Source organism: Chiloscyllium plagiosum, unplaced genomic scaffold, assembly GCF_037043375.1.
Source record: "Chiloscyllium plagiosum isolate Xiang-an unplaced genomic scaffold, Cpla_swu_hap1 HiC_scaffold_51, whole genome shotgun sequence".
Classification (NCBI taxonomy): domain Eukaryota; kingdom Metazoa; phylum Chordata; class Chondrichthyes; order Orectolobiformes; family Hemiscylliidae; genus Chiloscyllium; species Chiloscyllium plagiosum.
In genome coordinates, this window is record NW_028270189.1 from 2176146 (window position 1) to 2203425 (window position 27280).

Here is a 27280-nt window from a genome sequence, read left to right on the forward strand (position 1 = left end):
CCGTACTCCATACACACACCGTACTCCATACACACACCGTATTCCATATACATACCATACTCCATATACACACCGTACTCCATACACACACCGTACTCCATATACACACCGTACTCCAAATACACACCACACTCCATATACACACCATACTCAAAATACACACCGTATTCCATATACACACCGTACTCCACACACACACAGTACTCCATATACACACCGTACTCCATATACACATCGTACTCTATATACACACCGTATTCCATATACACACCGTACTCCACACACATACCGTACTCCATATACACACCGTACTCCATATACACACCGTACTCCATATACACACCGTACTCCATGCACACACCATACTCCATATACACACCGTACTCCAAATACACACAGTACTCCATATACACACCGTACTCCATATACACACCGTATTCCAAATACACACCGTACTCCATATACACAGCATACTCCATGCACACACCGTACTCCATATACACACTGTACTCCAAATACACACCTTACTCCATATACACACCGTACTCTATGCACACACCGTACTCCATATACACACCGTACTCCATACACACACTGTATTCCATATACACACCGTACTCCATACACACACCGTACTCCAAATACACACCGTACTCCATATACACACCGTACTCCAAATACACACCGTACTCTATGCACACACCGTACTCCATATACACACCGTACTCCATACACACACCGTACTCCAAATACACACCGTACTCCAAATACACACCGTACTCCAAATACACACCGTACTCCATATACACACCGTACTCCATATACACACCGTACTCCATACAAACACAGTACTCCATATACACACCATACTCCAAATACACACCGTACTCCATATACACACCGTACTCCAAATACACACCGTACTCCATATACACACAGTACTCCATATACACGCCGTACTCCATACACACACCGTACTCCATATACACACTGTACTCCAAATACACACCTTACTCCATATACACACCGTACTCTATGCAGACACCGTACTCCATATACACACCGTACTCCATACACACACTGTATTCCATATACACACCGTACTCCATACACACACAGTACTCCATATACACACCGTACTCCAAATACACACCGTACTCCATATACACACCGTACTCCAAATACACACCGTACTCCATATACACACCGTACTCCATATACACACCGTACTCCAAATACACACCGTACTCCATATACACACCGTACTCCATACACACACCGTACTCCATATACACACCGTACTCCATTTACACACCGTACTCCATATACACACTGTACTCCATATACACACCGTACTCCATACACACACCGTACTCCATATACACACCATACTTCAAATACACACCGTACTCCATATACACACCGTACTCCATACACACACCATAATCCATACACACACCGTACTCCAAATACACACCGTACTCCATATACACACCGTACTCCAAATACACACCGTACTCCATATACACACCGTACTCCAAATACACACCGTACTCCAAATACACACCTTACTCCATATACACACCGTACTCCATATACACACCGTACTCCATATACACACTGTACTCCATATACACACCGTACTCCATACACACACTGTATTCCATACACACACCGTACTCCATATACACACTGTACTCCATATACACACCGTACTCCATATACACACACCGTACTCCATATACACACCGTACTCCAAATACACATCGTACTCCATATACACACCGTACTCCAAATACACACCGTACTCCATATACACACCGTACTCCATATACACACCGTACTCCAAATACACACCGTACTCCATATACACACCGTACTCCAAATACACACCGTACTCCATATACACACTGTACTCCATATACACACCGTACTCCATACACACACTGTATTCCATACACACACCGTACTCCATATACACACTGTACTCCATATACACACCGTACTCCATATACACACACCGTACTCCATATACACACCGTACTCCAAATACACACCGTACTCCATATACACACCGTACTCCAAATACACACCGTACTCCATATACACACCGTACTCCATATACACACCGTACTCCATACACACACTGTATTCCATACACACACCGTACTCCATATACACACTGTACTCCATATACACACCGTACTCCATATACACACACCGTACTCCATATACACACCGTACTCCATATACACACCGTACTCCAAATACACACCGTACTCCATATACACACCGTACTCCAAATACACACCGTACTCCATATACACACCGTACTCCATATACACACCGTACTCCAAATACACACCTTACTCCATATACACACCGTACTCTATGCAGACACCGTACTCCATATACACACCGTACTCTATGCACACACCGTACTCCAAATACACACCGTACTCCATATACACACCGTACTCCAAATACACACCGTACTCCATATACACACCGTACTCCAAATACACACCGTACTCCATATACACACCGTACTCCATATACACACCGTACTCCAAATACACACCTTACTCCATATACACACCGTACTCTATGCAGACACCGTACTCCATATACACACCGTACTCCATACACACACTGTATTCCATATACACACCGTACTCCATACACACACAGTACTCCATATACACACCGTACTCCAAATACACACCGTACTCCATATACACACCGTACTCCAAATACACACCGTACTCCATATACACACCGTACTCCATATACACACCGTACTCCAAATACACACCGTACTCCATATACACACCGTACTCTATGCAGACACCGTACTCCATATACACACCGTACTCTATGCACACACCGTACTCCAAATACACACCGTACTCCATATACACACCGTACTCCAAATACACACCGTACTCCATATACACACCGTACTCCAAATACACACCGTACTCCATATACACACCGTACTCCATATACACACCGTACTCCAAATACACACCTTACTCCATATACACACCGTACTCTATGCAGACACCGTACTCCATATACACACCGTACTCCATACACACACTGTATTCCATATACACACCGTACTCCATACACACACAGTACTCCATATACACACCGTACTCCAAATACACACCGTACTCCATATACACACCGTACTCCAAATACACACCGTACTCCATATACACACCGTACTCCATATACACACCGTACTCCAAATACACACCGTACTCCATATACACACCGTACTCCAAATACACACCGTACTCCATACACACCGTACTCCATATACACACCGTACTCCAAATACACACCGTACTCCATATACACACCGTACTCCAAATACACACCGTACTCCATACACACACTGTATTCCATATACACACCTACTCCATACACACACCGTACTCCATACACACACCGTACTCCATATACACACCGTACTCCAAATACACACCGTACTCCATATACACACCGTACTCCAAATACACACCGTACTCCATATACACACCGTACTCCAAATACACACCGTACTCCAAATACACACCTTACTCCATATACACACCGTACTCCATATACACACCGTACTCCATATACACACTGTACTCCATATACACACCGTACTCCATACACACACTGTATTCCATACACACACCGTACTCCATATACACACTGTACTCCATACACACACCGTACTCCATATACACACCGTACTCCAAATACACACCGTACTCCATATACACACCGTACTCCAAATACACACCGTACTCCATATACACACCGTACTCCATATACACACCGTACTCCAAATACACACCGTACTCCATATACACACCGTACTCCAAATACACACCGTACTCCATATACACACAGTACTCCATATACACGTCGTACTCCATACACACACCGTACTCCATACACACACCGTACTCCAAATACACACCGTACTCCATATACACACCGTACTCCATATACACACCGTACTCCAAATACACACCTTACTCCATATACACACCGTACTCTATGCAGACACCGTACTCCATATACACACCGTACTCCATACACACACTGTATTCCATATACACACCGTACTCCATACACACACAGTACTCCATATACACACCGTACTCCAAATACACACCGTACTCCATATACACACCGTACTCCAAATACACACCGTACTCCATATACACACCGTACTCCATATACACACCGTACTCCAAATACACACCGTACTCCATATACACACCGTACTCCAAATACACACCGTACTCCATACACACCGTACTCCATATACACACCGTACTCCAAATACACACCGTACTCCATATACACACCGTACTCCAAATACACACCGTACTCCATACACACCGTACTCCATATACACACCGTACTCCAAATACACACCGTACTCCATATACACACCGTACTCCAAATACACACCGTACTCCATATACACACCGTACTCCAAATACACACCGTACTCCAAATACACACCTTACTCCATATACACACCGTACTCCATATACACACCGTACTCCATATACACACTGTACTCCATATACACACCGTACTCCATACACACACTGTATTCCATACACACACCGTACTCCATATACACACTGTACTCCATACACACACCGTACTCCATATACACACCGTACTCCAAATACACACCGTACTCCATATACACACCGTACTCCAAATACACACCGTACTCCATATACACACCGTACTCCATATACACACCGTACTCCAAATACACACCGTACTCCATATACACACCGTACTCCAAATACACACCGTACTCCATATACACACAGTACTCCATATACACGTCGTACTCCATACACACACCGTACTCCATACACACACCGTACTCCATATACACACCGTACTCCATATACACACCGTACTCCATATACACACAGTACTCCATATACACGTCGTACTCCATACACACACCGTACTCCATATACACACCGTACTCCATATACACACTGTACTCCATATACACACAGTACTCCATATACACGTCGTACTCCATACACACACCGTACTCCATATACACACCGTACTCCATATACACACCGTACTCCATATACACACTGTACTCCATATACACACCGTACTCCATATACACACCGTACTCCATATACACACTGTACTCCATATACACACCGTACTCCATACACACACCGTACTCCATATACACACCATACTTCAAATACACACCGTACTCCATATACACACCGTACTCCATACACACACCATAATCCATACACACACCGTACTCCATATACACACAATACTCCATGCACACACCGTACTCCATATACACACCGTACTCCATATACACACCGTACTCCATGTACACACCGTACTCCATATACACACCGTACTCCATATACACACCGTACTCCATACACACACCGTACTCCATATACACACCGTACTCCATGTACACACCGTACTCCATATACACACCGTACTCCATACACACACCGTACTCCATATACACACCGTACTCCATTTACACACCGTACTCCATATACACACTGTACTCCATATACACACCGTACTCCATACACACACCGTACTCCATATACACACCATACTTCAAATACACACCGTACTCCATATACACACCGTACTCCATACACACACCATAATCCATACACACACCGTACTCCATATACACACAATACTCCATGCACACACCGTACTCCATATACACACTGTACTCCATACACACACTGTACTCCATGCACACACCGTACTCCATATACACACCGTACTCCATATACACACCGTACTCCATGTACACACCGTACTCCATATACACACCGTACTCCATACACACACCGTACTCCATATACACACCGTACTCCATTTACACACTGTACTCCATATACACACCGTACTCCATTTACACACTGTACTCCATATACACACCGTACTCCATTTACACACCGTACTCCATATACACACCGTACTCCATATACACACCGTACTCCATACACACACAGTACTCCATATACACACCATATTCCATACACACAACGTACTCCATATACACACCGTACTCCATATACACACCGTACTCCATACACACACCATACTCCATATACACACCGTACTCCATACACGCACCATACTCCATATACACACCGTACTCCATATACACACCGTACTCCAAATACACACCGTACTCAATATACACACCGTACTCCATACACACACCGTACTCCATATACACACCGTACTCCATACACACACCGTACTCCATATACACACCGTACTCCATCTACACACCGTACTCCATATACACACACTGTACTCCATATACACACACCGTACTCCATATACACACTGTACTCCATATACACACCTTATTCCAAATACACACCGTACTCTATATACAAACACCGTACTCCATATATACACCATACTCCATATACACACCGTACTCCATATACACACACCGTTCTCCAAATACATACCGTACTCCATATACACACCGTACTCTATATACACACCATCCTCCATACACAACCTGTACTCCAAATACACATCGTACTCCATATACACACATCGTACTTCATACACACGCCATATTCCGAATACACACCATACTCCATACACACCCTACTCCATATACACACCATACTCCATAAACACACCCTACTCCATATACACACCGTACTCCATTAACACACTGTACTCCATATATATACACACCATGCTCCATATACACACACTGTACACCATATACACACACCATATTCAATATACGCACACCGTATTCCATATACACACACCGTACTCCATATACACACCATACTCCATGTACACACCATACTCCATAAACACACTGTACTCCATATACACACCGTACTCCATACACACACTGTATTCCATACACACACCGTACTCCATATACACACCGTACTCCAAATACACACCGTACTCCATATACACACCGTACTCCAAATACACACCGTACTCCATATACACACCGTACTCCATATACACACCGTACTCCAAATACACACCGTACTCCATATACACACCGTACTCCAAATACACACCGTACTCCATATACACACAGTACTCCATATACACGTCGTACTCCATACACACACCGTACTCCATACACACACCGTACTCCATATACACACCGTACTCCATATACACACCGTACTCCATATACACACAGTACTCCATATACACGTCGTACTCCATACACACACCGTACTCCATATACACACCGTACTCCATATACACACTGTACTCCATATACACACAGTACTCCATATACACGTCGTACTCCATACACACACCGTACTCCATACACACACCGTACTCCATATACACACCGTACTCCATATACACACCGTACTCCATATACACACCGTACTCCATATACACACTGTACTCCATATACACACCGTACTCCATACACACACCGTACTCCATATACACACCATACTTCAAATACACACCGTACTCCATATACACACCGTACTCCATACACACACCATAATCCATACACACACCGTACTCCATATACACACAATACTCCATGCACACACCGTACTCCATATACACACCGTACTCCATATACACACCGTACTCCATGTACACACCGTACTCCATATACACACCGTACTCCATATACACACCGTACTCCATATACACACCGTACTCCATACACACACCGTACTCCATATACACACCGTACTCCATGTACACACCGTACTCCATATACACACCGTACTCCATACACACACCGTACTCCATATACACACCGTACTCCATTTACACACCGTACTCCATATACACACTGTACTCCATATACACACCGTACTCCATACACACACCGTACTCCATATACACACCATACTTCAAATACACACCGTACTCCATATACACACCGTACTCCATACACACACCATAATCCATACACACACCGTACTCCATATACACACAATACTCCATGCACACACCGTACTCCATATACACACTGTACTCCATACACACACTGTACTCCATACACACACAGTACTCCATGCACACACCGTACTCCATATACACACCGTACTCCATGTACACACCGTACTCCATATACACACCGTACTCCATACACACACCGTACTCCATATACACACCGTACTCCATTTACACACTGTACTCCATATACACACCGTACTCCATTTACACACTGTACTCCATATACACACCGTACTCCATTTACACACCGTACTCCATATACACACCGTACTCCATATACACACCGTACTCCATACACACACAGTACTCCATATACACACCATATTCCATACACACAACGTACTCCATATACACACCGTACTCCATATACACACCGTACTCCATACACACACCATACTCCATATACACACCGTACTCCATACACGCACCATACTCCATACACACACCATACTCCATATACACACCGTACTCCATATACACACCGTACTCCAAATACACACCGTACTCAATATACACACCGTACTCCATACACACACCGTACTCCATATACACACCGTACTCCATACACACACCGTACTCCATATACACACCGTACTCCATCTACACACCGTACTCCATATACACACACTGTACTCCATATACACACACCGTACTCCATATACACACTGTACTCCATATACACACCTTATTCCAAATACACACCGTACTCTATATACAAACACCGTACTCCATATATACACCATACTCCATATACACACCGTACTCCATATACACACACCGTTCTCCAAATACATACCGTACTCCATATACACACCGTACTCTATATACACACCATCCTCCATACACAACCTGTACTCCAAATACACATCGTACTCCATATACACACATCGTACTTCATACACACGCCATATTCCGAATACACACCATACTCCATACACACCCTACTCCATATACACACCATACTCCATAAACACACCCTACTCCATATACACACCGTACTCCATTAACACACTGTACTCCATATATATACACACCATGCTCCATATACACACACTGTACACCATATACACACACCATATTCAATATACGCACACCGTATTCCATATACACACACCGTACTCCATATACACACCATACTCCATGTACACACCATACTCCATAAACACACTGTACTCCATATACACACACTGTTATCCATACACACGCCATGCTCCATATACACACACAGTGCTCCATAAACACACACTGTACTCCATATACACACATTCTACTCCATATACACACACCATGCTCCATATACACACACTGTACTCCATATACACACCGTAATCCATATTTACACCGTAATCCAAATATACACTGTACTCCATTTACACACTGTACTGCATATACACACACCGTACTCCATATACACACTGTACTGCATATGCACACATTGTACTCCATATACACACACTGTACTCCATATGCACACATCGTACTCCATATATACACCGTACTCCATATACACGCACCGTACTCCATATACACACACCGTGCTCCATATACACACATCGTACTCTATATACACACTGTACCCATATAAATACATCGAACTCCATATACACACCATACACGATATACACACACCAAAGTCCATGTACACATGGTGCACGATATACATACACCGTACTCCATATACATACTGTACTCCATATACACACTGTACGCCATATACACGCATGATATTCCATTTACACACCATGTGCCATATACCCACACCGTACCCTATATACAAACCTCAGTTTCATATACACCCCGCAGCTCCTTATCCACACCCCAGCTCCATATACACCCCCCAGCTCCATTTATCCACACCCCAGCTCCATATACACACACACCTGCTCCATATACACACCCCAGCTCCATATGCACAGTTAAGCTCCATATATATGCACACACCATCTCCACAGTGGCATCCCAGCCCGTATACAAAACCAAACGCCTTGTACGTACACCTGAGCTCCATATACACACCCCAGTTCCATTTATCCACACCCCAGCTCCATATACACACACACCTGCTCCATATACACACCCCAGCTCCATATGCACAGCTCAGCTCCATATATATGCACACACCATCTCCACAGTGGCATCCCAGCCCGTATACAAAACCAAACGCCTTGTACGTACACCTGAGCTCCATATACACACCCCAGTTCCATATGCACACACCCCAGCTCCATATATACACACGCCAGCTCCATAATCACACCCCAACTTCATATACACACCCCAGCTCCATATATACACACCCCAGCTCCATATAGACACACCCCAGCTCCATATACACATCCCAGCTCCATACACACACCCCAGCTCCATATATACACACCCAGCTCTTTATACACACACCCAGCTCCATATACACACACCCAGCTCCATATAAAGATCCCAGCTCCATATACACACCCCAGCTCCATATGCACACCCCAGCTCCATATACACACCCCAGCTCCATATGCACACCCCAGCTCCATATACACACACCCCAGCTCCATATACACATCCCTGCTCCCTAAACACACCCCAGCTCCATATACACACCCCAGCTCCATATATACACCCTAGCTCCATATATACACCCTAGCTCCATATACACACCCCAGCTCCATATACACATCCTAGCTCCATAAACACACCCCAGCTCCATATATACACACACCCAGATACATATACACACCCTAGCTCCATATACACACCCTAGCTCTATATACACACTCTAGCTCCATATATACATCCCAGCTCCATATACACACCCTAGCTCCGTATACACACTCTAGCTCCATATATACACACGCCAGCTCCATAATCACACCCCAACATCATATACACACCCTAGCTCCATATACACACCCAGATACATATACATACACACCCTAGCTCCATATACACACCCCAGCTCCATAAACACATCATAGCTTCATGTACACCTCCTCACTCCATATACACATCCCAGCTCCATATACACACCCCAGCTCCATATACACACCCCAGCTCCATATACGCCCAATTCTTTTCCCTCTCATTCCACATCCCCCACCCCCACCTTCCCATTTCCTCTGAAAGTTCTGGAAGTTCCTATTGAATCTGCTTCCCCTCCCCTTTCAGGAAGAATGTCCAAGACCATAACAACTCCTGAGTAATTCTCTGTCTCGGCTCCCCAGGTCTCATCTTACAGGGTGACGTAGGTGCTAGGCAGAGACCATCTCCAACAAGAGAGAATCTAACCATCGTTCCCTTGACATTCACTGGTGTTACTATCACTGAGCCCCCAATATCAACATCCAGGGGGTTACCATTGACCAGAAACTGAGCTGGGACCCAGCCCCAGATCAATCCAACGGCTACAGGAGCAGGTCAGAGGCTGGGAGTCCTGCAGCGAGTAACTCCCCTCCTGACTCTCCCCCCAAAGCCCTGTCCCACCATCGGGTCAGAGGCTGGGAATCCTGCAGAGAGTAACTCCCCTCCTGACTCTCCCCCCATCGGGTCAGAGGCTGGGAATCCTGCAGCGAGTAACTCTCCTCCTGACTCTCCCCCCAAAGACCTGTCCCACCATCGACAAGGCACAAGTCAGGAGGGTGAGGGAATACGCCCCACTTGACCTGGACGGGGGCAGCTCCAACAAAACTCGAGAAGCTCAACACAGTCCAGGGACAGAGCAACCCCACCCCCCCGCACACTCGATTGACACACTGACCCCCACCTTCAACACTCACTCCCGCCACCTCTGCACACTTGAGTGAGAGAGAGAGTGTGTGTGCGTATGTGACAGTGAGAGAATGTGTGTGTGCGTGAGAGACAGTGAGAGAGTGTGTGTGTTTATGTGTGACAGTGAGAGATGTGGGTGTGATAGTGAGAGAGTGTGTGTGTCATTCTGAGAGTGTGTGTGTGTGAGAGAACGTGTGTGTGATTATGAGTGTGAGTGTGTGTGAGAGAGAGTAAGAGTGTGATGAGTGTATGACATTGTGTGTGAGAGTGTGAGGGAGTATGTGTGTGAGAGAGTGTGTGTGTGTGATTATGAGAGAGAGTGTGTGAGATTATGAGAGTGTAAGTGTGAGAAAGAGTGTGTGAGACAGTGACAGACTGTGTGTGATTACAAGAATGAGTGAGTGTGTGTGGGTGTGTGAGTATTAGTGAGAGAGAGAGTATGTGCGATTATGAGAATATATGTGAGTGTATGTATGTGCGCGTGTGAGTGTGTGTGTGCATGTGTGTGCGTGTATGAGTGTGTGCGTGCATGAGTGTGTGCGTGCGTTCGAGTCTGTGTGTATATGTGTGTGTATGTATGCATGTGTGTGTGTGCGTGTTTGTGTGCGTATATGTGTGTGTGTGCGTGTGTGTGTGCGTGTATGTGTGTGTGTTTGTGTGTGTGCGTGTATGTGTGTGTGTGCGTGTTTGTGTGTGTGTGTGTATGTGTGTGTGTGCGTATATGTGTGTGTGTGTTTGTGTGTGTGTGCGTATATGTGTGTGTGTGTATGTGTGTGTGCGCGTATATGTGTGTTTGTGTGTGTGCGTGTATGTGTGCATGTGAGTGTGTGTGTATGAGTGAGAGGTTCAGGACAGAATGAATAATCTCAGTGATAAAACAGCAGCTTGTTGAGAATCACAGGCCCGGGAGGGGGGTTATCATTGGAAAACAGATAATCTGGTGTGGATAACAGTGAGATGGGTTGGGGGAGAGAGAGAGAGACAGACAGACAGACAGACTGAGGGAGAGGAAGACAGAAAGATAAAAAGAAACAGAGATAGAGACAGAAATGGACAGAAAGCGTCAGTGAAAAGGATAGAGGGAGAGAGACACATAGACAGAGGCAAAGAAAGAGATAAAGAGAGGCAGAGAGGGATACTGAGAGAGACAGAGTGAGATGATTTGAGGACAGAGATGCAGAGACGCTGGGGGGATGGGGGAGTACAGACTGCGAGGGAGCAGACGAGATTCCCGGGAATCCCACGCAGCGGGGGCTGTGTGTGTGCTGAGGGGGATGCCTCTGATCAGAGACTCCCGGGCTCCCTGGCAAGGGCCACTTACCATCTGGAAAGTCTGCGGTGCACGACAGACCGTGTTCTCTGGGAGGCACAGTGCAGGCACCACATGCTCCTCTGTGTGTGTATGTGTGCACTCAGCTCTCTCTCTCTATCTCTCCCTCCCTCTCTCAATCCTCCATTTCCAACAGATGTTTACGGCCAGGCTGGACAGCTCCTCCCACTGACGGATCGCAGGCAGCCCATCAGCACCAGCTCACTGTCCACCCTCTCCCTGACATCTCCCACTCCAACTCCCCACACCCCTCCACCCAGACCAACACCCAACCTCACCCCCCATGACCAGCAGCACTCCCCACCCAGACCAACACCCAACCTCTCTCCCCATGACCAGCAGCACCCCCCACCCAGACCAACACCCAACCTCTCCCCCCATGACCAGCAGCACCCCCCACCCAGACCAACACCCAACCTCTAACCCCCATGACCAGCAGCACCCTCCCAGACCAACACCCAACCTCTACCCCCCATGACCAGCAGCACCCTCCCAGACCAACACCCAACCTCTACCCCCCATGACCAGCAGCACCCCCCACCCAGACCAACACCCAACCTCTCCCCCCATGACCAGCAGCACCCCCACCCAGACCAACACCCAACCTCTCTCCCCATGACCAGCAGCACACCCCCACCCAGACCAACACCCAACCTCTACCCCCATGACCAGCAGCACCCCCACCCAGACCAACACCCAACCTCTACCCCACATGACCAGCACCCCCCACCCAGACCAACACTCAACCTCTACCCCCCATGACCAGCAGCACCCCCCTCCCAGACCAACACCCAACCTCTCCCCCCATGACCAGCAGCACCCCCACCCAGACCAACACCCAACCTCTACCCCCCCATGACCAGCAGCACCCCCCTCCCAGACCAACACCCAACCTCTCCCCCCATGACCAGCAGCACCCCCACCCAGACCAACACCCAACCTCTACCCCCCCATGACCAGCAGCACCCACCCAGACCAACACCCAACCTCTACCCCCCCATAACCAGCAGCACCCCCACCCAGACCAACACCCAACCTCTACCCCCCCATGACCAGCAGCACCCACCCAGACCAACACCCAACCTCTACCCCCCCATGACCAGCAGCACCCACCCAGACCAACACACAACCTCTCCCCCCATGACCAGCAGCACTCCCCACCCAGACCAACACCCAACCTCTCCCCCCATGACCAGCAGCACTCCCCACCCAGACCAACACCCAACCTCTCCCCCCATGACCAGCAGCACCCCCACCCAGACCAACACCCAACCTCTCCCCTCCATGACCAGCAGCACCCCCCACCCAAACCAACACCCAACCTCTACCCCCCATGACCAGCAGCACTCCCCACCCAGACCAACACCCAACCTCTCCCCCCCATGACCAGCAGCACCCCCCACCCAGACCAACACCCAACCTCTACCCCCCCATGACCAGCAGCACCCCCACCCAGACCAACACCCAACCTCTACCCCCATGACCAGCAGCACCCCCACCCAGACCAACACCCAACCTCTCCCCCCCATGACCAGCAGCACCCCCCACCCAGACCAACACCCAACCTCTACCCCCCCATGACCAGCAGCACCCCCACCCAGACCAACACCCAACCTCTCCCCCCATGACCAGCAGCACCCCCCACCCAGACCAACACCCAACCTCTACCCCCCATGACCAGCAGCACTCCCCACCCAGACCAACACCCAACCTCTCCCCCCATGACCAGCAGCACCCCCCACCCAGACCAACACCCAACCTCTACCCTCCATGACCAGCAGCACACCCCCAGACCAACACCCAACCTCTACACCCCCCTGACCAGCAGCACCCCCCCAGACCAACACCCAACCTCTACCCCCCCATGACCAGCAGCACCCCCCACCCAGACCAACACCCAACCTCTCCCCCCATGACCAGCAGCACCCCCCACCCAGACCAACACCCAACCTCTACCCTCCATGACCAGCAGCACCCTCCACCCAGACCAACACCCAACCTCTCCCCTCATGACCAGCAGCACCCCCACCCAGACCAACACCCAACCTCTCCCCCCATGACCAGCAGCAACCCCACCCAGACCAACACCCAACCTCTACCCTCCATGACCAGCAGCACTCCCCACCCAGACCAACACCCAACCTCTACCCTCCATGACCAGCAGCACCCCCACCCAGACCAACACCCAACCTCTACCCCCCCCTGACCAGCAGCACCCCCCCAGACCAACACCCAACCTCTACCCCACATGACCAGCAGCACACCCCCAGACCAACACCCAACCTCTCCCCCCATGACCAGCAGCACACCCCCAGACCAACACCCAACCTCTACCCCACATGACCAGCACCCCCACCCAGACCAACACCCAACCTCTACCCCCCCATGACCAGCAGCACCCACCACCCAGACCAACACCCAACCTCTCCCCCCATGACCAGCAGCACGCCCCTCCCAGACCAACACCCAACCTCTCTCCCACCCATGACCAGCAGCACCCCCCACCCAGACCAACACCCAATCTCTCCCCCCCATGACCAGCAGCAACCCCCGGACTAACACCCAACCTCGCTCCCCAATGACCAGAACCACCCCCCTCCCAGACCAACACCCAACCTCTCCCCACCCATGACCAGCAGCACGCCCTCCAGACCAACACCCAACCTCTACCCCCCATGACCAGCAGCACCCACCACCCAGACCAACACCCAACCTCTCCACCCCATGACCAGCAGCACTCCCCACCCAGGCCAACACCCAACCTCTCCCCCCATGACCAGCAGCACTCCCATCCCACACCAACACCCAACCTCTCCCCCCATGACCAGCAGCACCCCCATCCCACACCAACACCCAACCTCTACCCCCCATGACCAGCAGCACACCCCTCCCAGACTAACACCCAACCTCTCCCCCCATGACCAGCAGCACCCCCATCCCACACCAACACCCAACCTCTACCCCCCATGACCAGCAGCACACCCCTCCCAGAGTAACACCCAACCTCTCCCCCCCATGACCAGCAGCACCCCCCCACACCAACACTCAACCTCTCCCCCATGACCAGCAGCACCCCCATCCCACACCAACACCCAACCTCTCCCCCCCATGACCAGCAGCACCCCCCCCAGACCAACACCCAACCTCTCTCCCATGACCAGCAGCACCCCCTCCCACACCAACACCCAACCTCTCCCCCCCATGACCAGCAGCACACCCCCCCACACCAACACTCAACCTCTCTCCCATGACCAGCAGCACCCCATCCCACACCAAAACCCAAACTCTACCCCCCATGAACAGCAGTACCCACCTCCCAGACCAACACCCAACCTCTCCCCACCATGACCCGCAGCATCCCCCATCCAGACCAACACCCAACCTCTCCCCCCATGACCAGCAGCAACCCCTCACAGACTAACGCCCAACCCCTCCCTCCCATCACCAGCAGCACCCCCTCCCAGACTAACACCCAACCTCTCCCCCCATCACCAGCAGCACCCCCCTCCATTTGTTCTAAACACAACGGGCAGGGCTGAAGCATCTCTTCGGCCAACTCCACATGGGCGTGACATCACCTCCACCCACTCCCATACCCAGGGTTGGGGGTCACAAGGTAATCCATTCGGTGGGGCAGCAGTGTGCTAGCTGGGGAAGGGTTGCAGATCTTCGAGTGGCGGGGGGAGCACCCAAGTTGATGATGCAGCAGAAGGGCTGAATGGTCTCCTGTTCCTGTGTAACTGGCTGGAGGAGAAGGGGGCTGAATGTCCTCCTGTTCCAGTGTAACAAGGGGAGGAGGAGGGGGCTGACTGGCCCCCTGTTCCTGTGTAACAGGCTGGAGGAGGAGGAGGCTGAATAGCCCCCTGTTCCTGTGTAACAGGCTGGAGGAGGGGGCTGAATGGCCTCCGATTCCTGTGTAACAGGCTGGAGGAGGAGGGGGCTGAATGGCCTCCTGTTCCTGTGTAACAGGCTGGAGGAGGAGGGGGGCTGAATGGTCTCCTGTGTAACAGGCTGGAGGAGGAGGGGCTGAATGGCCTCCTGTTCCTGTGTAACAGGCTGGAGGAGGGGGCTGAATGGCCTCCGATTCCTGTGTAACAGGCTGGAGGAGGAGGGGGCTGAATGGCCTCCTGTTCCTGTTTAACAGGCTGGAGGAGGAGGGGCTGAATGGCCTCCTGTTCCTGTGTAACAGGCTGGAGGAGGAGGGGGCTGAATGGCCTCCTGTTTCTGTGTAACAGGCTGGAGGAGGAGGGAGCTGAATGGCCTCCTGTTCCTGTGTAACAGGCTGGAGGAGGAGGGGCTGAATGGCCTCCCGTTTCTGTGTAACAGGCTGGAGGAGGAGGGGGCTGAATGGCCTCCTGTTCCTGTGTAACAGGCTGGAGGAGGAGGGGGCTGAATGGCTCCTGTTCCTGTGTAACAGGCTGGAGGAGGAGGGGCTGAATGGCCTCCCGTTTCTGTGTAACAGGCTGGAGGAGGAGGGGCTGAATGGCCTCCTGTTCCTGTGTAACAGGCTGGAGGAGGGGGGGCTGAATGGCCTCCTGTTCCTGTGTAACAGGCTGGAGGAGGAGGGGCTGAATGGCCTCCTGTTTCTGTGTAACAGGCTGGAGGAGGAGGGGCTGAATGGCCTCCTGTTCCTGTGTAACAGGCTGGAGGAGGAGGGGCTGAATGGCCTACTGTTGCTGTGTAACAGGCTGGAGGAGGAGGGGGCTGAATGGCCTCCTGTTCCTGTGTAACAGGCTGGAGGAGGAGGGGCTGAGTGGCCTCCTGTTCGTGGGTAACAGGCTGGAGGAGGACGGGCTGAGTGGCCTCCTGTTCCTGTGTAACAGGCTGGAGGAGGAGGGGCTGAATGGCCTCCTGTTCGTGGGTAACAGGCTGGAGGAGGAGAGGGCTGAATGGCCTCCTGTTCCTGTGTAACAGGCTGGAGGAGGACGGGCTGAGTGGCCTCCTGTTCGTGGGTAACAGGCTGGAGGAGGACGGGCTGAGTGGCCTCCTGTTCCTGTGTAACAGGCTGGAGGAGGAGGGGCTGAATGGCCTCCTGTTCGTGGGTAACAGGCTGGAGGAGGAGGGGCTGAATGGCCTCCTGTTCGTGGGTAATGGGGTCAGGAAAGCTCTTAATGTCCTCCTGTTCCTGAGTCGCAGTCTGTCCATCCAGATTCCCAATGCTGTACCTGTCAGACTGCAGCTGCTCCTGACTCTCAGGAGGCCTCAGAGCACTGTCAGAATTCCAGCCTCGGAGATTCTGCTGCCTTTCCGCATTCTTCCCATTCTGCAAAACCTGTTGACAGCTGAGACTCTGGAGCTGCCTCACTGGTGTCTCCCAGGCCCCAGTGCTGCCTTCAGTAGTGGACAGGCTTCTCCCTCTCTTCCAGCCTAGTGCTACATCTCGCTGGGTGACTCCCTGATCACCCATCGTCTGCCAACCTGAAGCTGGGAGTGTATCTGAGAGGCTGCAAGGTCAGACACGATCGCTTCCACCAGTAAAACTCAGCCCCCACCAACACTACCCCCACCCCACTCTCCACAACCAGCCAACTAACTCTGATTCTAGCCCACACGAGGGGCAGAATGGGGAGTTCCTGCAGCCTAGAGGTGTTGGTTCAGCTTTACCAACCCTTGATTACAGAACCAACCCACACAAGGCTGGGGGAAAAAGGGAGCGAGGGAGGGGGGAGGTGGGGCAGGGAGCAGCTACTATTACACGGAGAGGGAGAGAGAGAGAGAGAGTGAGGCAGAGAGAGACGGTGAGTAGGTGTGAGAGAGAGAGAGACATGGTGGGGGGGAGAGAGAGGGAGAGAGAGAGAGTGAGGCAGAGAGAGACGGTGAGTAGGTGTGAGAGAGAGAGAGACATGGTGGGGGGAGAGAGAGGGAGAGAGAGAGAGTGAGGCAGAGAGAGACGGTGAGTAGGTGTGAGAGAGAGAGACATGGTGGGGGGAGAGAGAGGGAGAGAGAGAGAGTGAGGCAGAGAGAGACGGTGAGTAGGTGTGAGAGAGAGAGAGACATGGTGGGGGGGAGAGAGAGGGAGAGAGAGAGAGTGAGGCAGAGAGAGACGGTGAGTAGGTGTGAGAGAGAGAGAGACATGGTGGGGGGAGAGAGAGGGAGAGAGAGAGAGTGAGGCAGAGAGAGACGGTGAGTAGGTGTGAGAGAGAGAGACATGGTGGGGGGAGAGAGAGGGAGAGAGAGAGAGTGAGGCAGAGAGAGACGGTGAGTAGGTGTGAGAGAGAGAGACATGGTGGGGGGAGAGAGAGGGAGAGAGAGAGAGTGAGGCAGAGAGAGACGGTGAGTAGGTGTGAGAGAGAGAGAGACATGGTGGGGGGAGAGAGAGGGAGAGAGAGAGTGAGGCAGAGAGAGACGGTGAGTAGGTGTGAGAGAGAGAGAGACATGGTGGGGGGAGAGAGAGGGAGAGAGAGAGTGGGTGAGATGATGTGTGAGAGAGAGAGACAGGGAGGGTGAGAAGGTATGAGAGAGACACACACACACACAGAGGGGGAGGGGAGAGAGAGAGAGAATGAGAATGTGTGAGAGAGAGAGACATAGAGAGAGGGAGAGAGAGAAGGTCTGAGAGAGAGACACACACACACAGAGGGGGAGGGGAGAGAGAGAGAGAATGAGAATGTGTGAGAGAGAGAGACATAGAGAGAGAGGGAGAGAGAGAAGGTCTGAGAGAGAGACACACACACACACAGAGGGGGAGGCAAGAGAGAGAGAATGAGAATGTGTGAGAGAGAGAGACATAGAGTGAGGGAGAGAGAGAAGGTCTGAGAGAGACACACACACACACACAGAGAGGGGGAGGCAAGAGAGAGAGAATGAGAATGTGTGAGAGAGAGAGACATAGAGTGAGGGAGAGAGAGAAGGTCTGAGAGAGACACACACACACACACAGAGAGGGGGAGGCAAGAGAGAGAGAATGAGAATGTATGAGAGAGAGAGACATAGAGTGTGGGAGAGAGAGAAGGTCTGAGAGAGAGACACACACACACACAGAGGGGGAGGCAAGAGAGAGAGAATGAGAATGTGTGAGAGAGAGAGACATAGAGAGAGGGAGAGAGAGAAGGTCTGAGAGAGAGAGACACACACACACAGAGGGGGAGGCGAGAGAGAGAGAATGAGAATGTGTGAGAGAGAGAGACATAGAGAGAGGGAGAGACACACACACATACGGGGGGGGGGGGGGCGAGAGGGAGAATGAGAATGTGTGTGAGAGAGAGAGAGAGAGAGAGAGAGGGAGAGAGAGGGTGAGAGGTGAGACAGAGAGACATGGAGAAGGAGACCGAACGAGAAAGGGTGAGAGATAGAGGCACAGAGAAAGGGGGTGGGGGGCAAGGGAGAGAGATTGAGAGAAAGAGAGGAGAGAGAGAGGGAGAGGAGAGGGGTAGATACAATGGGGCAGGGGGATGGTAGTGAGAATCGGTCAGAATATATAAAGTGTAAGTGAGATTTGCCCAGGGAGATTTCACACAGGAAAAGACAAGGGTTATGGAAGCAGGAGGGTTTACTAATCATTCACTAACCTAACATTTACAGTAGGAAACTGAGAAATTACCCTCGGCTCCAACAAAAGGAAACTGGTACATAGCAAGATCCCAGAAGCCACCTACCCCAAGTGCTGTTCTAAGTGAGGCTGTGGGAACGGTTACATCTATCCAAGGGACCAGACGGGGCTGTCTGATTTAATGTCGAAGAGTGTGATGCTGGAGAAGTACAGCAGGTCAGGCAGCATCCGAGGAGCAGGAGAGTCAATGTTTCGAGCAAAAGGCCTTCACCAGATTTCCTGTCCTCAGTTCTGTTTTGACTGAGGGTTAAGAGAGAGCCATGTACTGGGGGCTTGACACGACAACATTAATGACCATCAATGCCAGAGAGACAGGAAAAGGGTGCCAGGCTGGTCGATGACGGTTGCAGTAAGAGGTGTAGATGAAAAGACACAAATCCATGCAGAACAAGGGCTACTCCCGGGTAAAATAATGGTGACTGTCAACAAGTGAAGAGAGAGAGAAGGGTCAGAGAGACAGGGAGAGACAGAGAGAAACAGGGACAGAGAGAGATGGGTGAGAGAGAGAGAGATGGGGGGGAGAGAAAGAGACAGAGAGAGACAGGGAGCGGCAGAGAGAGACAGAGAGAGACAGGGAGAGGCAGAGAGAGAGACAGAGAGAGACAGGGAGAGGCAGAGAGAAAGAGGGATAGAGAGAGAGAGAGGGAGAGAGAGAGAGACAGAGAGAGAGAGACAGACAGAGAGAGGAAGTGATAGAGAAAGAGAGAGGGAGAGGGAGTGACAGAGAGAGAGAGAGAGATAGTTGCAGACGGATTGAATGAAAGACACTCTCTGTCTCTCCCTCACTTAATTTCCCAATCTCTCTCTCTCCACACACTCTCCCTCCCAGTCTCTCTGTTTCTCTCTCTCTCTCTACCCCAGTCTCTCCCTTCCTCTTAGTCTCTCTCTCTCTCTCCAGTCTCTCCCTCTCTGTCTCTCTCCTCCTCCCAGTCTCCGTCTCCCTCTCAAGCTGCCAGAAGGGAGGGTAGGGCACTGCACTGGTCCTGGTGATAAGGAGAGGGACGGTTGGAGCCCCTGTTATCTGACATCACGGCCATGTCATGACTGTAACATGGGTGCAGAATGGGGCCGCAGCTGGGTTTCCACCCAGCACAAAGGTGAGGGATATCACAGGAAACCACATACTCTTCTGTCCACCCCCTCCAACCAAACACCTCCGAGATAGGCAATGGAGCAAAGCTTGCAACCAGCTCCATTGGGGCCTCACTCATCCTGGACATTGGTGTACACATATCCTACTGTCAGAGGCCTCACAGACCAGGCCTCAGCCCACCCAGACTCATTGGGGCCTGCTTCATCCTGGATGTTGGTGTACACATATCCTACTGTCAGAGGCCTCACAGACCAGGCCTCAGCCCACCCAGGCTCATTGGGGCCTGCCTCATCCTGGATGTTGGTGTACACATATCCTACCGTCAGAGGCCTCACAGACCAGGCCTCAGCCCACCCAGGCTCATTGGGGCCTCCCTCATCCTGGATGTTGGTGTACACATATCCTACTGACAGAGGCCTCACAGACCAGGCCTCAGCCCATCCAGGCTCCGTTGGGGCCTCCCTCATCCTGGATGTTGGTGTACACATATCCTACTGTCAGAGGCCTCACAGACTAGACCTCAGCCCACCCAGGCTCATTGGGGCCTCCCTCATCCTGGATGTTGGTGTACACATATCCTACTGACAGAGGCCTCACAGACCAGGCCTCAGCCCACCCAGGCTCATTGGGGCCTCCCTCATCCTGGACATTCGTGTACACATACCCTGCTGTCGGAAGCCTCACAGACCAGGCCTCAGCCCACCTAGGCTCTCCCCTTCTCACCTTCCCCTCCTGCATGGCCACTGTTCGGTGGTGGTGGTTGGGTGGGGGGGGGGGGGGGGCTACGGCTGCCTAGGACACGGCGTGCACTGGTCTCGCCCCAATGTTATGAATGGCCATGGTGGGTATCACCCCTGTCGAGCAGAGAGGCATGCTGCAGACCACGAGTCACTGGGACGGCAGTGGTATTGGTGTGGGTGGGTGGGGAGGCCCGGGGAACCTTCATAAGAGGAATCAGGAGGGTGCTGCCACACCTGGAGGAACAGCAGCCTCAGTCAGGAGCTCGCTAGCTCACTGCTCACACGTCACAAGATCTCACTTCTGGCCTGAAACCCTACACACTTCCCCCAACTCCCCATTCAACTGACCACACTGCCATTTATCTGGGGATTCAGTTCCACTTCAGAATCTGTCACTTCCTTCCTGCTCACCCCCTCCCTCTCACTGTTTCTCACAAACTATCCCCAAACTCCATCAGACTGTCTGTGATCCAGAGACACAGGCAGATACAGAGAGAGAGAGAGAGAGAGAGAGAGAGAGAGACACACATAAATACAGGGTCAGAGGGCGTGTGTGTGACAGAGAGAGATAGATACAAATAGAGGGACAGAGTGTGAGACACACAGCAAATATAGGGAGAGAGTGCATGAGAGAGAGAGAGAGACACACACAAATACAGGGAGAGAGTGTGTGTGTGAGAGAGACAGACACAAATACAGGGAGAGAGTGTGTGTGAGAGGGAGACAGACACAAATACAGGGAGAGAGTGCATGAGAGAGAGACACACACACAAATAGAGGGAGAGAGAGTGTGTGTGAGAGAGACACACACACAAATACAGGGAGAGAGAGTGTGTGTGAGAGAGACACACACACAAATACAGGGAGAGAGTGCATGAGAGAGAGCAAGAGAGAGAGACACAAATAGAGGGAGATAGTGCATGAGAGGCGAGTGAGAAAGAGAGAAAGAGAGATAGGGAGAAAGACAGAGAGATGGAAGGAGAGAGAGAGGAACAAAGAGAAACAGAGTGTCAGAGAGACAGAGAGAGGGAGAGAAGGGGACAGAGAGAGAGATTTGACATGTCTCCGTGAAGGGTTTGAGAAATCACAGCTAAGGGCAGAGAGACACGAATCTTCGGGTGAGTGTAAACTGGACTGATCAAAGTGATGGCTGGGCACTTTGTATTTATTGACAGGACGTGTGTGTCACTAGCTGGACCTAGAGTTCATCACTCCGTCCCTAATTACCCCCCTTGAGAAGGTGGGGGTGGCCCAGTGCAGGCCCAGCCTGTGTGGTGTAGGGAGAGCCCTGACAGTGCCCCGTTAGGGAGGGGTGTTCCAGGATTCTGACCCCAGCGACACTGAAGGAACGGCCCATATTGTTCCCAATCGGGAGGGGGTGGGTGGCTTGTATACCTGCCCTTCTCCTTCGAAGGTGTTGGATAGCTCAGGTGGATGGACAGCCAATTTCCATACCGTTGAGGTGATCACCAAATCCCTCCCTTGCCTTGCCTGAGGGGCAGTGATCCTCAGGTTAAACCCTCACCAACAGTCTCCCTCAAATACCAGAGCAGTCTCAGAGTTCCATAAGAATGTGGCAGCGTAACGTTTGAAGGGTTAGAGGCAGCCCAGCTTAGGACTAAATTACAAGGGAGATTAAACACAAACACAGGGTTGTTATACATGGGTTTGCAAAGAAAAGGAAGTGATTTGATCAAATGTTTTCAAGATAGTAAGATCAGAGGATTCAGCAGCAAAAGTTAATTCTCACAGGGTGACTATCCATGATGAGGAGCTCCCTCAGCACTGACCCTACGACAGTGCCCACTCCCTCAGCACTGACCCTACGACAGTGCCCACTCCCTCAGCACTGACCCTCCGACAGTGCCCGCTCCCTCAGCACTGACCCTCCGACAGTGCCTACTCCCTCAGCACTGACCCTCCGACAGTGCCCACTCCCTCAGCACTGACCCTCCGACAGTGCGGCACTCCCTCAGCACTGACCCTCCGACAGTGCCCACTCCCTCAGCATTGACCCTCTGACAGTGCCCACTCCCTCAGCACTGACCCTCCGACAGTGCCCACTCCCTCAGCACTGACCCTCTGACAGTGCCCACTCCTTCAGCACTGACCCTGCGACAGTGCCCACTCCCTCAGCACTGACCCTACGACAGTGCCCACTCCCTCAGCACTGACCCTCTGACAGTGCCCGCTCCCTCAGCACTGACCCTCCGACAGTGCCCACTCCCTCAGCACTGACCCTCCGACAGTGCCCACTCCCTCAGCACTGACCCTCCGACAGTGCGGCACTCCCACAGCACTGACCGTCCGACAGTGCGGCTCTCCCTCAGCACTGACACTCTGACAGTACCCACACCCTCAGCACTGACCCTCTGACAGTATCCACTCCCTCAGCACTGACCCTCTGACAGTGTGGCGCTCCCTCAGCACTGACCCTCCGACAGGGTGGCACTCCCTCAACACTGACCCTCCGACAGTGTGGCACTCCCTCAGCACTGACCCTCCAACAGTGCGGCGCTCCCTCAGCACTGACCCTCCGACAGGGCGGCACTCCCTCAACACTGACCCTCTGACAGTGTGGCACTCCTTCAGCACTGACCCTGACAGTGCCCACTCCCTCATCACTGTACCTCTGACAGTGCGGCACTCCCTTAGCACTGACCCTCTGACAGTACCCACACCATCAGTACTGACCCTCCGACAGTGCGGCGCTCCCTCAGCACTGACCCTCCGACAGGGCGGCACTCCCTCAACACTGACCCTCCGACAGTGTGGCACTCCTTCAGCACTGACCCTGACAGTGCCCACTCCCTCATCACTGTACCTCTGACAGTGCGGCACTCCCTCAGCACTGACCCTCCGACAGTGCACACACCCTCAGCACTGACCCTCTGACAGTGCCAACTCCCTCAGCACTGACCCTGCGACAGTGCGGCGCTCCCTCAGCAGTGACCCTCCGACAGTGCCCACACCCTCAGCACTGACCCTCTGACAGTGCGGCGCTCCCTCAGAACTGACCCTCAGACGGTGCCCACTCTCTCAGCACTGACCTTCTGACAGTGCGGTGCTCGCTCTGCACTGACCCTGTGACAGCACCCACTCCCTCAGCACTGACCCTCCGACAGTGCCCACTCCCTCAGCACTGACCCTCCGACAGTGCCCACTCCCTCAGCACTGACCCTCCGACAGTACCCACTCCCTCAGCAATGACCCTCTGACAGTGCCCACTCCCTCAGCACTGACCCTCCACAGTGCCCACTCCCTCTGCACTGATCCTCTGATAGTGCCCACTCCCTCAGCACGGACCCTCTGACAGTGCCCACTCCCTCAGCACTGACCCTCCGACAGTATCCACTCCCTCAGTACTGACCCTCCGACAGTGCCCACTCCCTTAGCACTGACCCTCCGACAGTGCCCACTCACTCAGTACTGACCCTCCAACAGTGCCCACTCCCTCAGCACTGACCCTCTGACAGTGCCCACTCCCCTCTGCACTGACCCACTGACAGTGCCCACTCCCTCAGCACAGATCCTCTGACAGTGCCCAATCGCTCAGCACTGACCCTCTGACAGTGCGGCACTCCCTCAGCACTGACCCTCTGTCAGCGACCACTCCCTCAGCACTGACCCTCTGACAGTGCGGCACTCCCTCAGCACTGACCCTCCAACAGTGTGGCACTCCCTCAGCACTGACCCTCCGACAGTGCCCACTCCCTCAGCACTGACCCTCTGACAGTGCCCACTCCCTCAGCACTGACCCTCTGACAGTATCCACTCCCTCAGCACTGACCCTCTGACAGTGTGGCACTCCCTCAGCACTGACCCTCTGACAGTACCCACTCCCTCAGCACTGACCCTCCGACAGTGCCCATCCCTCAGCACTGACACTCTGACAGTGCGGCACTCCCTCAGCACTGACCCTCCGCTAGTGCCCACTCCCTCAGCACTGACCCTCTGACAGTGCCCACTCACTCAGCACTGACCCTATGACAGTGCCCACTCCCTCAGCACTGACCCTCCGACAGTGCGGCACTCCCTCAGCATTGACCCTCTGACAGTGCCCATTCACTCAGCACTGACCCTCTGACAGTGCCCACTCCCTCAGCACTGACCCTCCGACAGTGCGGCGCTCCCTCAGCACTGACCCTCCGACAGTGCCCAATCCCTCAGCACTGACCCTCTGACAGTGCGGCACTCCCTCAGCACTGACCCTCTGACAGTGCCCACACCCTCAGCACTGACACTCGGACAGCGACCTCTCCCTCAGCACTGATCCTCTGACAGTGTCCACTCCCTCAGCACTGACCCTCTGACAGTGCGGCACTCCCTCAGCACTGACTCTCTGACAGTGCCCACTCTCTCAACACTGACCCTCTCACAGTGCGGCACTCCCTCAGCACTGACCCTCTGACAGTACCCACTCCCTCAGCACTGACCCTCCGACAGTGCCCATCCCTCAGCACTGACACTCTGACAGTGCGGCACTCCCTCAGCACTGACCCTCCGCTAGTGCCCACTCCCTCAGCACTGACCCTCTGACAGTGCCCACTCACTCAGCACTGACCCTATGACAGTGCCCACTCCCTCAGCACTGACCCTCCGACAGTGCGGCACTCCCTCAGCATTGACCCTCTGACAGTGCCCATTCACTCAGCACTGACCCTCTGACAGTGCCCACTCCCTCAGCACTGACCCTCCGACAGTGCGGCGCTCCCTCAGCACTGACCCTCCGACAGTGCCCAATCCCTCAGCACTGACCCTCT

The 27280-nt window shown here is 52.1% G+C and overlaps 1 protein-coding gene across 5 annotated transcripts in view; it reads right to left on the bottom strand.

The window, feature by feature from the left end:
• Window positions 1-27280, bottom strand: part of LOC122545274 (IQ motif and SEC7 domain-containing protein 1-like) — a 307064-nt gene that overhangs the window by 116626 nt on the left and 163158 nt on the right. The gene's annotated exons all lie outside the window — the stretch shown is intronic.